At 43.6% G+C, this 16,630-nt stretch overlaps 1 pseudogene; it reads right to left on the bottom strand.

Annotated features, from left to right (window-relative positions):
• Positions 1 to 13,235: 13,235 nt before the first annotated feature.
• Positions 13,236 to 14,984, bottom strand: LOC100385804 (actin, cytoplasmic 1 pseudogene; annotated as a pseudogene).
• Positions 14,985 to 16,630: the final 1,646 nt, after the last annotated feature.

Genomic DNA, 16,630 nt, shown 5'->3' with positions numbered 1-16,630 from the left:
TCCATTTCAGCCTGGAACAAAACTAGCATTTCCTAACTGGGTCACCTGAAGCTCTGAGCTGCCACATTGAAGCTGTGTACCCTCCTGGTACCATGCAGAGAGGCCCCAGAGAAGAAACAGGACTTAGCTGAGCCAAGCCTTCCAGCCATCCCTGCCAATGTGCCAGGGATGTAAATAAAGCCATCTTAGCCTAGACAGGCATTGGCTAGATACCACCAAGTGGCCCAACAGATGTCATTTGAGGCAGAAGAATCACCCGGCCAGGGCCTGCACAGCTTCTTCACCCACAGAACCATGAGAGTTAATACAATGGTGGTTGTGTTAAGCCACTGTTTTAGAATAGACTGTTCCACAGAAACAGATCAGTGAAACAGCCTCTCTCTGTCTGCTTCGCCGTTTTGCTGTTTCACTCTAGCACCAAAGCAGTATCATTTGTGTCTTGCCTTCCTTAAGATTGTAGGTTTTATTTCACATCCACAACCCACATTAGAAATCCACACTTCCCCCGCCGTACCCCTCAATCATGGGGAGATTGGGCTAGTAAATAAATATAAATAAATAACACGCTCTGCTTTCAGAATTACTCATTCCTCCAACAACTATTAAAGGCAACGAAGAATGTGCCTGACCCTTGTACTCACTCAGAATCAGTTTTCTCACTGGAAAGTCTTTAGACTCAAGCAAAGGCCCCCATGGGAAAGGGCCAGCATCCCAGCAGAGAACACAGCTCCAGGTTAAGCTGGGATGTCTCTATACAAAGTTTCTGTCCATTAGCAAAGGAGCATGTCCCCAGCAATACCCAAGGCTTTGTCTGGATCCCAAGAGCTTTCATTTCCCACCCATCTCTCTTGTAAGAGAAGTGAGACACCTCTCAGGCCTCTTTCCTCCCAGGATGTGCCTGGATTTCAAGAACTTGAAAGGGTGCTGTTAGCATAATCCAGGCCTAGGGTTTTCAATAGGTTTTGGCACATCAGCTGAACACGTTGGAATATTGTCAACACAGATCCTGGAGTCACTCAGGGCTGCGCACAGGGGCAGCAACAGGTCAGATAGGATCTGTTTGACATTTTGCATGCTGAAAAGCACGAAGTCCTCTCAATTCAAATGCCTTCATTTCAAGATAGAGAATCTGGGTAAATAAAGGGTTCGGTTTCTAACGGTACTTTACCTGCACAACTGGATGTCAAACTGGGTCCATTTGGGGATTCAGAGCCTAAAAATGTATTAGACTAGAACATGCTGGCATTTATGGGATGTTTAAAGTTTTTATGCTTTATTATCAAATCAGTGTTTGTGTTCATAGAGAATCCATACACAAGAACACATAGCATCTACGAGATGATGGGGCTTCAGGAACAGAAGAAATGATGGAGTTTGTACCAATGTGGTATGAATAACATAGTGGCTTGTCATTTTTGTAGCATTTTTAGTTACTTGTCTCAACAATATGGTAAGGTAGGTATTATAGCCCTGTATATTATAGATGGACTAAGAAATCCATAAAATCATGACCAAAATAATCGGTGACAGAGACAAAGCTCAAATATGGCTTTTCTGACGCTAGCTCTGAATGCTCTATGTACACCCGTCTACCTATAGTGAACATCTTTTGGTTTTTCCAACCCTGATTTCATATCCTCTTCTTTTGGTACTAGCCCTTTATTTTCCTCTGGGAAGCCACTCCTTTATGACACAGTCTTGATGAGAATGTCAATCAAAGATTCCCTCTAACCTCAAGCCTCTGGCCAAGGATCCCCCTTCCTTGGAACCTGACTCCTGGGCACACAAAATGCTGTGGCATCTGGAAGCCAACAGTAGCTCTCTGCCTTTCAGAAGCCTGACAGTCACTTTTCCTTCCCCTTGAGCTCCTCTATACACATTTCACAGACGGTGGTTTTGCTGACATCAACCAGGTAAATCTATTGCTTGCAACCAAAGAATCTGGACCCTGAGCCCCAATCAAAAGTGTGGCCCATTTCAGTATTTGCTGCTTTCATTTATAATATAAAAGTCAGATAGTATGCAATATAGAGTTTTTCACTAATCACTACATAGCAGAATGTTGAGGTATTTCTTGTTGTCTCAGAATTAACAGCCAGGACTCAAAGCTAAGGATGAAGAGGTAAAAGGTATCATACATTCTAAAAACACCCAACAACAACCAGAACACCTCCACCCCCAGCCCCAGCCCTCCAGAGCTCACCATGAGACCATCAGATTGGCTTTACTAATCATGTCTCTTCTTCTCTTCATTAGGATGCTTTGATTTCTTGGGACTTTGCTGACCCTTGGGACTGCCCCTCCCAAGGTTAGTTCATTCCTAGATACAGCAAATGAGTCAGCTTGAGAATGTCTTTTTTTTTTTTTTTTTTTTTTTTTTTTTGAGATGGAGTCTTGTTCTGTTGCCCAGGCTGGAATCTTGGCTCACTGCAACTCCAACTCCTGGGTTCAAGAAATCTCTTGCCTCAGCCTCCCAAGTAGCTGGGATTACAGGTGCACACCACCACACCTGGCTAATTTTTGTATTTTTAGTAGACACGGGGTTTCACTATGGTGGTCAGGCTGGTCTCAAACTCCTGACCTTGTGATCCTCCTGCCTTGGCCTCCCAAAGGACTGGGATTACAGGTGTGAGCCATGGTGCCCAGCCGAGCATGTCTTTCAAATGCAAATCAACCCATCCACAGCCTCCATCCCCAGCCACCTCCTCTATTGGGCCCCCACACTCTGGGCCACTCTCCACCTGCCCTTAATCCCCCCCAGAGCCAGGTCCCAGACAACTAGGGTCAGCCCCTATGTCCCAGAGTCTGCTGAAATTATGCAAACTAGCCAATCCTAACTCTGCTCACCCTGCCTTACCTGTTCCTTCTGTGAAAACCCCAGTAAAGGTTCTTACTCACACTTCCTCCTCTCCCTCTGCCTCCTGACCCACCTGGTCCCTCCCTGTGTGGCTCTACATGGCAGGCAGTGCCCCCTGTTTCTAGGGAACTGTGAGTATAAAAAACTTCTCCCTTCATGACTGTCATTTCCCTGTTTGTGTGTCTTGCTATACTTAGGTAAAATAAATCCTAGGTACCCCTAAAACACTGTCTTTGCTTCACAGACACTCCCTACCTCACTCCCCTTTAAAAGGAGAATGACTTTGGGAGGCCGAGGTGAGTGGATCACCTGAAGTCAGGAGTTTGAGACCAGCCTGGCCAACATGGTGAACCCCCATCTCTACTAAAAATACAAAAATTAGCTGGGTGTGGTGGTGGGCACCTGTAATCCCAGCTACTCGGAAGGCTGAGGCATGAGAATCACTTCGACCTGGGAGATGGAGGTTGCAGTGAGCGTGATCCTGCCACTGCACTCCAGCCTGGGTGACAGTGAGACTTTGTTTCAAAATAAAAGGAGAATGAGTCAGGGAGAATTGATTAGGCATAGGCCATTGTCAGCCTCATGACAAGGAGTGGCTTTCCTCACTCTCCCCCAAAGCCAAGTGACGGGCATTATCCGAGATCATCTCCTACAGTAATGATGGGGGCCTGCAGGAAGGGGTACAGGCACTGGCATTCCATTCTCCAGTTGGAGATCTCCATCCATCATAGCCTTAATACAAGCCAAAAGAGAGCTGGAGGGAAATGGAAGCCTGGGAGGGGGTCGTGGAGCAGCCTTTGGCCCACTGGCATAGCCAGGATACATAAGTTTCCCATGGGTTGAGTGGACGCTGTGGAATGTAGCTGGGCTCGAGCCATTTTTCCAGTACCCCACCAAGAGGGCTGCCTGCCAGGCGAGCAGACTTTAATAATGGAGCTGACGAAGAATGGACATCAGTCCAGAGCCAGAGTGCCTGTGTCAGGGAACTGGGCAGTGGGGAGACCCCACAGGGTCTTCCAAAGAACTCAAGCAGCACCCCTAAGACAGCCAGCACTTGGACACCTGCCACCCAGCACCGAGCCAAGCAGTGTCAGTCAGAGAAGCAGCAGCTCCAGAGGGGATTGTAAACGGGTCCAGCTGAGGAGGAAGGTTTGCCTTGGTGACGGTGATGGATGGGGGTGGGGGACGATAGTGGCCTTTGCGGGGAGCAGTGTTAATGATTGGGAGGTGTGCAAAAGGAGCTTCTGAAGAGCTATTTCATAATCTGGTTTACACAAGTGTGCTAGTGAAAACTCAATGAGCACTTGATGATTAGTACACATTTCTATTGGCATGTTGTACTCCAGTTTAAAATCTACTTTTAGACCAGGCACGATGGCTCACACCTATAATCCCAGCACTTTGGGAGGTCAAGGTGGATAGATTGCTGGAAGTCATGAGTTTGAAACCCAGCCTGGCCAACATGGTGATATCCCGTCTCTTCTAAAAATATAAAAAATTTTTAAAAAGTCAGGTGTGGTGGCAGGCACCTGTAATCCCAGCTACTTGGGAAGCCAAGGCAGAAGACTCACTTGAACCTGGGAGGTGGAGGTTGCAATGAGCTGAGATTACACCACTGCACTCCAGCCTAGGTGACAGAGCGAGACTCCATCTCAAAAACAAATACATACATATATATAATCTACTTTTTTAAAAGGACACTCAAGCCTGGGCAACATAGTGAGACCCTGTCTCTAGAAAAATTGTAAAACATTATCCAGGCATGGTGCTGTGCACCTTTAGTACCAGCTATTTAGGAAGAGCACTTGAGCCCAGGAAGTTGAGACTGCAGTTAACCACGATCATACCGCTACACTCCAGCCTGGGCCGTGGAGCAAGTCCTCTGCCCAAGGATGAGTCCTCCATAACGCAGTTCCTCATCTATGTCCTGTTGAAGCTCAGAGTCCCTGGTCTTCCCATGTCTTCCTTTGTATCTCTAATATACCCTCAAATCTAGAACACGGGGATTTGTTTCCTTTAGTCCTTCGGGGTGGTTCTTTCCCCAGCTTTGGGGACATTTCTTCACATACAGGAGCTACTCAGCCCTCATCTAAGGCTCAGGGGGGACCTTCTGCAAATCTCTGGAGCTTTCTCTCCATAAAGCCCTCTCCTCTTTTGTACATATAGCTGCCTTGTATTCCCACACTCCCATCTCTGTCTTATCAACACAGAGAGATCATCAGCCCCGCTGAGTTCCTTTCCCTGTGCTGCAGCCTGGAGACCATCTCCAGGTAGTAAGCTGGGGTCATCACAGGGCTCACCATTTGTGTTTCCCCCCTTCTGATCCCTGTCCTCTGCTACCTGATGTCTAATGTCCAAAAACCACTGTTTCATATATTTTGTCTTACTTTTTAGTTGTTTCTGATAGAAGGGTAAATCTAGTACTAGTTACTTCATCATGGCCAGAGCAGAAGTCCCTGGACTTAATTTCTTGTTTGTTTGTCTTCTTTTGAGATGGAGTCTTGCTCTGTCACCCAGGCTAGAGTGCAGTGGCATAATCTCGGCTCATTGGAACCTCCTCCTCCTCCTGGGTTCAAGCAATTCTCCATCCTCAGCCTCACGAGTAGTTGGGACTATAGGCACCTGCCACCTTGCCCAGCTAAATTTTTGTATTTTTAGTAGAGACACGGTTTCACCACGTTGACCAGGCTGGTCTCAAACTCCTGACCTGGTGATCCACCTGCCTTGGCCTCCCAAAGTGCTGGGATTACAGGTTTAAGCTACCTGTAACACCCAGCTCCCTGGACTTAATTTTGATAGTGACAAATCACCCCAAAATTATGATCTCTGCCCAAGATTCATTAAAAAACAGAAAAATGTGGCTGAAAGTAAGACTGGAGGCATCATTTAGAGTGAAAAATAAAAAACTCTTTTCATATGAACTCTACTGAGCTCAGGCCAGTGATTAAACGAGTTTTGCACACTTACATTTACCACTATATTAGTACTATTTTATATTTAATATTTTTAATATGCTGTTTATTTGCTCTTTATAAAGTTGTGTCCATATGGACAATTCTGTCTTAGATTGTAGCTAATGGGGAAAATGAAGGATAGTTCTCTAAGCTGTGCCAAATTTACTGCCCCTACCAATAGGAACTGACAAGTGCTTGGGAACCATGATGGTAAATATGGACATTTAATGAAGCAGAAAGTGTAAAAACTACGAGCTAAAAAGGCTTTACCAATAACCATCTCTAAAAATGGAAACTTCTCTAAAGATGCCCCCTCTTCTGTGTCTGCAAAAACTGCAAGAGAATGTTAGAGAATTATATAGAACTGTGATAGTGCAGATCCAAGCCAGCCTTTGCAGCTAGCTCACTGGCATACCAGCTCAGCAGCTCGAGTTTTATAGAGCTTGAACTGCATGCTGGATTTCTGCTAGGACAGAGTACAAGGGAATAAAAGATACAAATAATATAAGCCCTCTACTTTGATAAATCAGGACTCATAATTGATCAAGAGATCAATGATAGGAGAATAATTTCTGAAAATTGGGCCAGGTATGGTGGGCCTGTAATCCCAGCACTTTGGGAGGCCAAGGCAGGTGGATGACTTGAGGTCAAGAGTTCGAGACCAGCCTAGCCAATATGGTGAAACCCCATCTCTACTAAAAACATGAAATTTGCCAGGCGTGGTGGTGGGCACCTGTTCCCAGCTACTTTGGAAGGCTGAGGCAGGAGAATTGTTTGAACCCAGGAGACAGAGGTTACTGTGAGCCAAGATTGTGCCACTGCACTCCAGCCCAGGCAACAAGACTGTCTCAAAAGAAAATATTTTTTTAAGAGAATAATTTCTGAAAATGAAATATGCACGTCTTAAACATTTCATTTTATCTTAACATTCAAATGTATCAATGAATCACCAATCATTTGATATAGGGCCAAGGGCTTTGAGCAAGTTAGCTAGAAGGGTTTTATCTCACCTTTCTCACAGAAGCAATACACATAATGAATCACCTGTAATTCTCAGTTTTGATATCTTTGAAGTAGAGTGGGAACTTAGAGACACTTGTAAATCAATCTAAATTCAAAGTTCTCTGGGTTTTCTAACAGAGGTTTGTTGTTTTTCTTTTAATCCTTCACTCTTAACCAATCCATATCCAGTTTCACAGCATTTTTTAAAGTAAATTCCCTTTATCAAAGTCTTTACAAAGCTTCCAATATGGTTTCATAGCATCAACAGCCCTTCTCGTTCAAATTTCATTATTTTACATGACAAGTCTCAGTACCAGGTTAACTTACATAACCAAGTTTGAGAGTAACCACTCTCACTCTTCGGGAGCACACGCCAGTGGAAACAGAAGGGTAGATGTAGTACCAGAGCTCACCAGAGTTCCGCTGCCATTGTCACTGTGACTTACAGAGAGGATTGAATGAATATGTTCAACCCAGAAATTGGGTAATGAAGCTTGATTAAGACAGCTTCTTCTGCAGTAAATCATTTTTGCGCATGCTCTTCTTGATCAGCTGAGGGACAGCCACATGGACATGTCCAGTTTTATATTTAAGAGGAGTGCCTGGGCTGGAGATACTGTCTTGGGAGTCTTCTGCATGTAGGAGATCATTGAAGCCGTGTATGAAGTGACATAATGAAAAGTTTAAAGAATGAGGAGAAAAGAGGACAAAGGTAGAGTTCACAGAACCTTGACATTTAAGAGATAACCAAAAAGGAAATGTTGAAAGCAGGAGTCACTACAGATGACCCTTAAGTCTGAGTTACCACAGTAGCTAATAGGGCAGGCAAGCCAGGGGCAGTCAATGAAGGATCCATATTAATCAGCTTCTCTGATAAAACGAGCAAGAGTTAGAAACATGCAGACTCTAGTTAACACCAAGAACACACTAATAAAAGTGAGGACACAGTCAAGCTGGCTCTCAACTTCAGGACTAAAGAGTTTGAATAAACACCCTCTCTGTTTGACAAAGGCCATCTCTACTCTTCATTCTGGACAAACATAACATTGCTGCTGTAAGAATGAACAAAGAAACATCACAAAATAAAATGAAAATATCTAGCAATTCAAAAGAAGAGAACTCGTAAGTTAAAACATGTGTTAGTCCAGGAAATAAGAGAAAACTTTCAGGAAAATGTGTTAGCATACCCAGTCTGATCTTAAACTTCTTTTCCCAAGGTAAATAAACTAACTGCCTCTGAATGGAATCTCAATGAGAGTGAAGAGCAAATTGCATCTATAAAACTGGAAGAGAAACAGAAAAAAGGCTGAAATAAAAAAAAAAACTACCTGGAGATGGAAAATATAAACACAAAATTTTAAAACACAGTGGAGGTAATGAGCAACATATTTCGTACTGAAGAGAATTAATCAGGAATTAACACCAGCTCAAGACATTCTCCAAGGATTTGAAGCAAAGAACAAAGAGAGGTTTCAGCCAATGAACTAAGAAAAAGAAAAGTATAAACATTGAAACAGAGGAATGAGTTACCATCATTTGAAAATTCCATAGTTGTAATCTTCCCAGAAATTGCCATTGTTGTAATTTGCTCAAAAAAATCTAAAAGCAAGAACTAAGACATTATTCAACTAATAAGATGATGCAATTAAGTTGACTATTTACAAAGTAGTTTAAAAAACAAAAACTTAAAAACATGAACATCTAATTTAAACCCACAAAAGTTAAATTAACAGTAAACATACAAAATGTATCCTCACTAGTTAGCAATTAAGAGCTTAGTAAGACAATGGAGGCCAGGCATGGTGGCTCACACCTGTAATCCCAGCACTTGGGGAGGCAGAGGCAGGTGAATCACAAGAGACCATCTTGGCTAACACAAACCGTGTCTCTACTAAAAATACAAAAAATTAGCCAGGCATGGTGGCATGCACCTGTAGTCCCAACTACTCAGGAGGCTGAAGCAGGAGAACTGCTTGAATCTGGGAGATGGAGGTTGCAGTGAGCTGAGATCACACCACTGCACTCCAGCCTGGATGACAGAGGGAGATTCCATCTCAAAAAAAAAAAGACAACAGTTTAGTATTTATTATTTATCAAATTAGTAAAAAATAATAATGTATCAGTTATTGTCATGTATAGAAGAAAATGAGCCTTCTCACAAATAGGTAGTGGGAAGATAAATTTTATACAACTTTTAGGCAATCTTTTTGTGTTTTAGAATCTTTGCCTACATTTTGATCCGGCAAGTCTACTTCCAGGAATTTATCATAAAGAAATAATCATGACCAGGCACAGTGGCTCGTGCCTGTAATCCCAGAACTTTGGGAGGCCAAGGTGGGTGGACTGCCTGAGTTCAGTTCCTGACCAGCCTGGACAACACAGTGAAACCTCATCTCTACTAAAATACAAAAAAATCAGCCGGGCGTGGCAGTGTGTGCCTGTAGTCCCAGCTACTCAGGAGGCTGAGGCAGGAGAATTGCTTGAACCTAGGAGGTGGAGGTTGCAGTGATCAGAGATCATGCCACTGCACTCCAGCCTGGGTGACAGAGCAAGACTCCATCTCAAAATAAAAAAATAAAAATCATGACTATGCATAAAGATATAACTACAACGATTAACATCATAGTACTGCCAGCAATGATAAATGATTGAAAATAATCTAAGTTTCCAACAATAGGAGATTCATTAAATAGATTATGGTATAGCCGTATGGTGTGATGATATATACCCATTAAGATAACATAATAGAAAAAGTAGTTTTAAAAGTTTAAAACATGTAAAAGTACTCTTAAAGGTATCTTTTTTAAAATTTTATTTTATCTTAATATATCTATACATCCTCCCCAAAAAGAGAGACTGGAATTGTATACACCAAGTGATAAAGTCTAAATGATAGAATCATGATTTTTAATTTCTTAATATTTCTTTTTTGTGTTTTCTAAAAATTCTAAAATTAGTATTAAGCAAATATTTCAGAAGCTACTTCAATATTTTTCCCTGAAGTCTCTCTCATAGCTACAGTTTCAAATTGAAATTGCAGATATGACAGAACTTTGAACGTAGGATAATAATCTGGTTCACCTCTAATTTGCAAGATTGTATACATGTTCCAATAGTATATACATAGAGGCGTGAAAAGATCAAAGACTCTCAAAGATGTCAGCATGAAAAATATACATCTTTGTGCAGATTTGAACTTCTATATTTATAAAAAGAACAAAAAAAAATGACTACAGATAAGAGATGATAGGCCAGGCGCAGTGGCTGATGCCTGTAATCCCAGCACTTTGGGAGGCCAAGGTAGGCGGATCACGAGGTCAAGAGATCAAGACCATCCTGGCCAACATGGTAAAACCCCATCTCTACTAAAAAATACAAAAATTAGCTGGGCATGGTAGCACGTGCCTGGAGTCCTGGCTACTTGGAAAGCTGAGGCAGGAGAATTGCTTGAGCTTGAGAGGCAGAGGTTGCAGTGAGCTGAGATGGAGCCACTGCACCAGCGCTTGGTGACAGAGCGAGACTCTGTCTCAAAAAAAAAGAAGAGATAATAGAACATTTAAAGCTAGAGCCTTGTTGATTTCTTTTTTTCTGTATAAATATTAGCTGAATAAGTAAGCTGCTCAGTAAAGCCTCCGACCAGGGGAAATTTCCCATAATTTTACAGCAGAATCCAGGCCTGGGAAGTCTCATTTATCCGCATTTTTCCTACATTCCTTGCCCATCCTGTCCCTCCCTCACTTCCATTTCTTCTAGAAGTGACCAAAGTTAGGGTAGCCTCTTGTCAGGTACCCGTCACTGCTGGCATGGGAGGAGAAACAGATTTAAAGCCACTTGGTTAGCACAGGTCCTCTGAGCTACGCTGAATGTCTGTCATGAGAGAGTTGCTCCATCACCTGCCTGTCCCTTCCCTTATTCCACTGTGTGCATGCTTTGCTAAAGCAGATGGTTTTGCTTTACCCAGTGTGACCTCTGACCTCTCTTGCATATCTCTAGACTGCAGTGGACCCTATCAGTCAACTTGTCTTAGCCGGAGCAGGAAGAGGACATGGGGCATGATTTGAGGGAACACCATTCACAGCATCCCCAGGAATCGATTTGACAAAGTATAGGCACAGTCTCAGGGGAAGGCATTTTCTTACCTTTGTTCATTTTCTCTGTTTGTGTCCTTATGAATGTGATGCTTCCACTCCAGGCCGGTTGGTTTATTTACCTGGGGAACAGTGTAAGGTGACTCCAGGTGGGCCATCAGAAATTATTAAAGCGGTAGGTGTTCGAGGGAAATCCCAGACCTATTTTGGGCTTAATGCCAGGATCCCAGAATTCGAGGTCTAAAATCTGTCCCACTGTACTGTGATTCTACACACAGATGGAAAGCGGTATAAACAAATCAACAAACCTGGGTCCTAGAGGTTGAGAAAAGAAGAAATGATCTTCATTAAATCCTTGTCATCCATAACATCATGGCATAACCTTCATTTCCTTTTGCATTTCCCATTACTCTCTTTGTGACAAGTGAATTCTAATAGGCATTGAACATATCCATTTGCCACATAGGCAGGTTTGTACGTGTTCTACACAAAGTGGAGGGAAGGGACCTTTCTGAGCCTGGAGTCAGCTTACCCTGCTCCATCAGTGTCAAAGAGAAAGCCAAACAGACTCGCAAAAAGTTGGCTCCTGCCACAGGGTTCCTCAGGAGTACAGACAGACAAGCAGCAAGGCTCCTGGATCTGAGAACTGCCCTTTTCCACCAATGTCAAACACGTTTCACAGCTGACCTGCCAAGAATGTGGATCCCGCTTCAAGATACACAGTCTGAGACAGCACACAGCAGCCAAAAGAGGGAATCTCCATTTAGCCTGAATTCTAGTCTATCCCTACAGATGGACACTGTGTATATGGACTGGCAAGTGTCCCAGCCCTTGGCTCTGCTCTAAAAGTTCAGGACTACTTCACAAGTAGATTGAAGAGATAAAGCAACTCCTCCAAATATGCCTTTGTTTTCCCTGGGGATTTGTAAAGTGCAGTTGATGGAGATTCGCAGGGTCAGACCTTTATGAGCGATTTGACTGGGACAGGTCCCGCGGCAATTCCATCTCCACGACAGAGTCCAGAGGCACGCACTCTATGACACTTTCCCTGGACTTAGAGTGTTTAAACTCCACCACACTGATCATTGTCTTTTCTCTGTGTGGATGGCCTCTAGGTCTGTTAGGTCAAAAGCGAAGACAGTGTGGCTTTAAGAGAGAGCACTGTACCAGGAGTAAAGAAATCGGGGTGCAGGTCCTAATTTCACCACTGATTTTTTTCTGTGATCTTACTTACTATCTTTTGACCTTACTTAGCCCTATTCTCATATCTTAAAATGAGGAGAAATGAAGGATATAGATGAAGCTAGAAACCATCATCTCCAGCAAACTAACAGAGGAACAGAAGAAAAAACACCACACGTTCTCACTCATTAGGAGGAGTTGAACACTAGAACACATGGACACAGGGAGGGGAACATCACACACTGGGGCCTGTTGAGGGGTGGGGGTGAAGGGGAAGGAGAGCATTAGGACAAACACCTAATGCATGTGGAGCTTAAAACCTAAATGATGGGTTGATAGGTGCAGCAAACCACCATGGCACATGCATACCTATGTAACAACCTGCACGTCCAGCACGTGTATCCCAGAACTTAAGGTAAAATTAACAAAAAGAAACAAAGATTCATAATAAAAGAAAATGAGGAGGAAGGAAGATAGCCTTGAACTAGAGGTTCTATGCAGACTTCACATTCTATGATTTTTTTCCTGCCCAAATACCCCCAAATATCTGATCCTATCAGGAGAGTGGTAAAAATATCTGTAATTCTCAAGCTGGGCAGAAGGCCCTTTGCAGAAAACATAACCAAATCTTGTGTAGCTATTAGCAGAAAGTAGCCTGGGAAGTAGCACTGAAGGGTGGAAACAATAGTCCTCTATCTCTCCCAGGGTTCCATGGTGCCTCTATACTTCCAAACTAGAATATCTGCCAAAAAGAGCTTCTAAGAGAAGTAAGCTCAAGCCTCGCAAAGCTCACTTTTGCAAGACTTATACCTTACAATTCCCATCACTGGGCTTTCATGCATTAGATTTACAAATCTGGAAGCCCCTACCACTTCCTCCACAAATTAAACAACATAAATAGCATGCCTACTCGTGAAAAGAAAATTTATACCTGTATTAGAAATCCAGAAAAAAAGATACCAAACATACATACAAGAATAAAAATATGCTAGGAAAACACTATCTATTACATTTCAAAATCACAATGAAATTGATCATTTTATTTTTTTTAATTACCCAAAACTCTGACATTTAGAAGATGTAGAAGACCTTTATAGAAATGAAATCTTAAATTTTTTTTTTCATTTTTAAGGTGTGCACTTTATTCAACTGGTCTCAAGTCAGTGTACAGGTAAGCCCTGGCTGCCTCCACCCACTCCCAGGGAGACCAAAAGCCTTCATACATCTCGAGGGACAAAAAAGGGATAGCCAGAGGCTAAAATCTTTCAAAATAAAAATAGTATTAAGGCGAAATTTAAAAATATTTTCATTACATAATTTACAACAAAAGCAATGCTGTTACCTCCCCTGTGTGGACTTGGGAGAGGACTGGGCCATTCTCCTTAGAGAGAAATGGGGTGGCTTTTGGGAGGGCAAGGGACTTCCTGTAACAATGCATCTCACAATATTTGGAATGACTTAAAAAAAACAATGTACACAATCAAGCCCTCAGCCACATTGTAGAACTTTGGGGGATGCTCGCTCCAACCGACTGCTGTCACCTTCACCGTTCCAGTTTTTAAATCCTGGGTCAAGCCAAAAAAAAACAAAACAAAACAAAAAACAAATAAAGCCATGCCAATCTCATCTTGTTTTCTGCGCAAGTTAGGTTTTGTCAAGAAAGGGTGTAACGCAACTAAGTCACAGTCCGCCTAGAAGCATTTGCAGTGGACGACGGAGGGGCCGGACTCATCATACTCCTGCTTGCTGATCCACATCTGCTGGAAGGTGGACAGCGAGGCCAGGATGGAGCCAGCGATCCACACAGAGTACTTGCGCTCGGGAGGAGCAATGATCTTGATCTTCATTGTGCTGGGTGCCAGGGCGGTGATCTCCTTCTGCATCCTGTCAGCGATGCCAGGGTACATGGTGGTACCACCAGACAGCACTGTGTTGGCATACAGGTCTTTGCGGATGTCCACGTCACATTTCATGATGGAGTTAAAGGTAGTTTCGTGGATGCCACAAGATTCCATGCCCAGGAAAGAAGGCTGGAAGAGTGCCTCAGGGCAGCGGAACCGCTCGTTGCCGATGGTGATGACCTGACCATTGGGCAGCTCATAGCTCTTCTCCAGGGAGGAGCTGGAGGCCGCCATGGCCATCTCCTGCTCGAAGTCCAGGGCGACGTAGCACAGCTTCTCCTTGATGTCACACATGATTTCCCGCTCAGCTGTGGTGGTGAAGCTGTAGCCGCGCTCGGTGAGGATCTTCATGAGGTAGTCAGTCAGGTCCCGGACAGCCAGGTCCAGACGCAGGATGGCGTGGGGGAGGACATACCCTCATAGATGGGCACAGTGTGGGTGACCCCGTCACCGGAGTCCATCACGATGCCAGTGGTATGGCCAGAGGCGTACAAGGAAAGCACAGCCTGGAATGGCCACATACATGGCTGGGGTGTTGAAGGTCTCAAACATGATCTGGGTCATCTTCTCACGGTTGGCCTTGGGGTTCAGGGGGACCTCAGTAAGCAGCACGGGGTGCTCCTCAGGAGCCACACGCAGCTCGTTGTAAAAAGTGTGGTGCCAGATCTTCTCCATGTCGTCCCAGTTGGTGACAATGCCATGCTCGATGGGGTACTTCAGGGTCAGGATGCCTCTCTTGCTCTGGGCCTCCTCACCCACGTAGGAGTCCTTCTGACCCATGCCCACCATCACGCCCTGGTGCCTGGGGCACCCCACGATAGAGGGGAAGACGGTCCGGGGAGCATCGTCGCCCGCGAAGCTGGCCTTGCACATGCCGGAGCCTTTGTCGACAAGTGCAGCGATATCATCATCCATGGTGAGCTGGTGGCGGGTGTGGACGGGCGACGGAACGGCAAGGGCGAGGCTCTGTGCTCGCGGGGCGGACGCGGTCTCGGCGGTCTTACTTTTTTTTTTTTTTTAAGAGACAGTGTCTCGCTATGTCAACCAGGCTGGAGTGCAGAGGCAAGATGATAGTTCACTGCAGCCTTAATTCCTGGGCTGAAGCAATCCTCCTGCTTCAGCCTCCCTAAGGTCTGGGATTATAGGTTTGAGCCATCAAACCCACAGCAGAAATCATGAAAAAATTTTTTAAAGGTTTTTAAAATTTTACTTCCAAAAAGACTTCAGGCCCAAATGGTGTTATGAATGAATTATCCAGAACTTTCATGCAAACAAACAAACAAAATTTCCAAGTCATTTTAAAGGATGGAATTAGAAATTACAGATCATCTAGTGGCTCAGTTCCAATGAATAGAGAAGAAAAGAATAAAAATGTGACTTTCTAATGAAGAGACCTTGCCAACATTACCTTAACTAAGTGAACAAGTTTCCCTCTGATACGATGTAATGAGAAGGGCATTTCATATCTATGGCTGTATTCCCAAAAATCCATTGCTTCAATCAAATTAGGAGAAAGATACATCAGACACACTCAGACTGGGGTACAATCTACAGGATGCCCAGCCGGTACTCTTCAAAATGCTCAAGGTCACTAAAAACAAGAAGAGACTGAGAAACTCACAGACCACAGAAGCCTGGGAAGACATGAAAACTAAATGTCATGTGGTGTCCTGAACTAGATCCTGGAATAGAAAGAAAACATTAATAGAAAATCATTGAAATCCAAATAAAGTCTGGCGTTAATTTAATAGTAATGGAGCAATGTCTGTTTTTCAGTTTTAACAAATGTACCACAGTAACATACAAAACTGGGTGAGGGGTATCCAGGAATTCTTTATACTATCTTTACAATTTTTATGTGCATCTAAAACTATTTCAAAATTAAAAATATAAGTAAAAAGTTAAGAGGGAAAATGTTTATGATAATCTCAATAGATACAGGGGAGATATAAGACAAATAATAAAATAAAATTTATAGTCTGTGGCCTAGATGCTTATAGGATCTGTGGGGTGTGTCTATGCTTTAAGAAGCTCCCATCCATGATTTCAGGGGAAGCTGATAAGCTGGAGGCATGGCGTTCTACCTAAGGTTAAGAAGATAAAAGTAGCATTTGAGTTTCCCCTATGAAAAATGAAAACTTCAGGAAATTGGACCAAAACCAGGCTCCAAGTTAGGGATCCAACACTTAGCTTCTTATAGTGAGTGTTCTCTTTTATTTTTAGTTCCTCTGTAAATTTTCATCAAGGCAAATCCTAAAACCATTGTATGAAAAGTTTAGGATTTCTGGTACCTTCACATCAAAGCCAGTATCTTGTTTAAACAACCTCTATAAAACATGCCCAATTTCAGCCAGGCGTGGTGGCTCATGCCTGTAATCCCAGTACTTTGGGAGGCTGAGGAGGGTGGATCACCAGGTCAAGAGATTGAGACTAGCTTGGCCAACATGATGAAAGCCCATCCCTACTAAAAATACAAAAATTAGCTGGGTGTGGTGGCGCATGCCTGTACTCCCAGCTACTCGGGAAGCTGAGGCAGGAGAATTGCTTGAACCTGGGAGACAGAGGTTGCAGTGAACCGAGATCTCACCACTGCACTCCAGCCTGGCAACAGAGCAAGACTCCATCTATTAAAAAAAAAAAAAATTT

This window comes from Callithrix jacchus, chromosome 5 (genome assembly GCF_049354715.1).
Source record: "Callithrix jacchus isolate 240 chromosome 5, calJac240_pri, whole genome shotgun sequence".
Classification (NCBI taxonomy): domain Eukaryota; kingdom Metazoa; phylum Chordata; class Mammalia; order Primates; family Cebidae; genus Callithrix; species Callithrix jacchus.
This window is presented reverse-complemented; position numbering and strand designations above follow the sequence as displayed.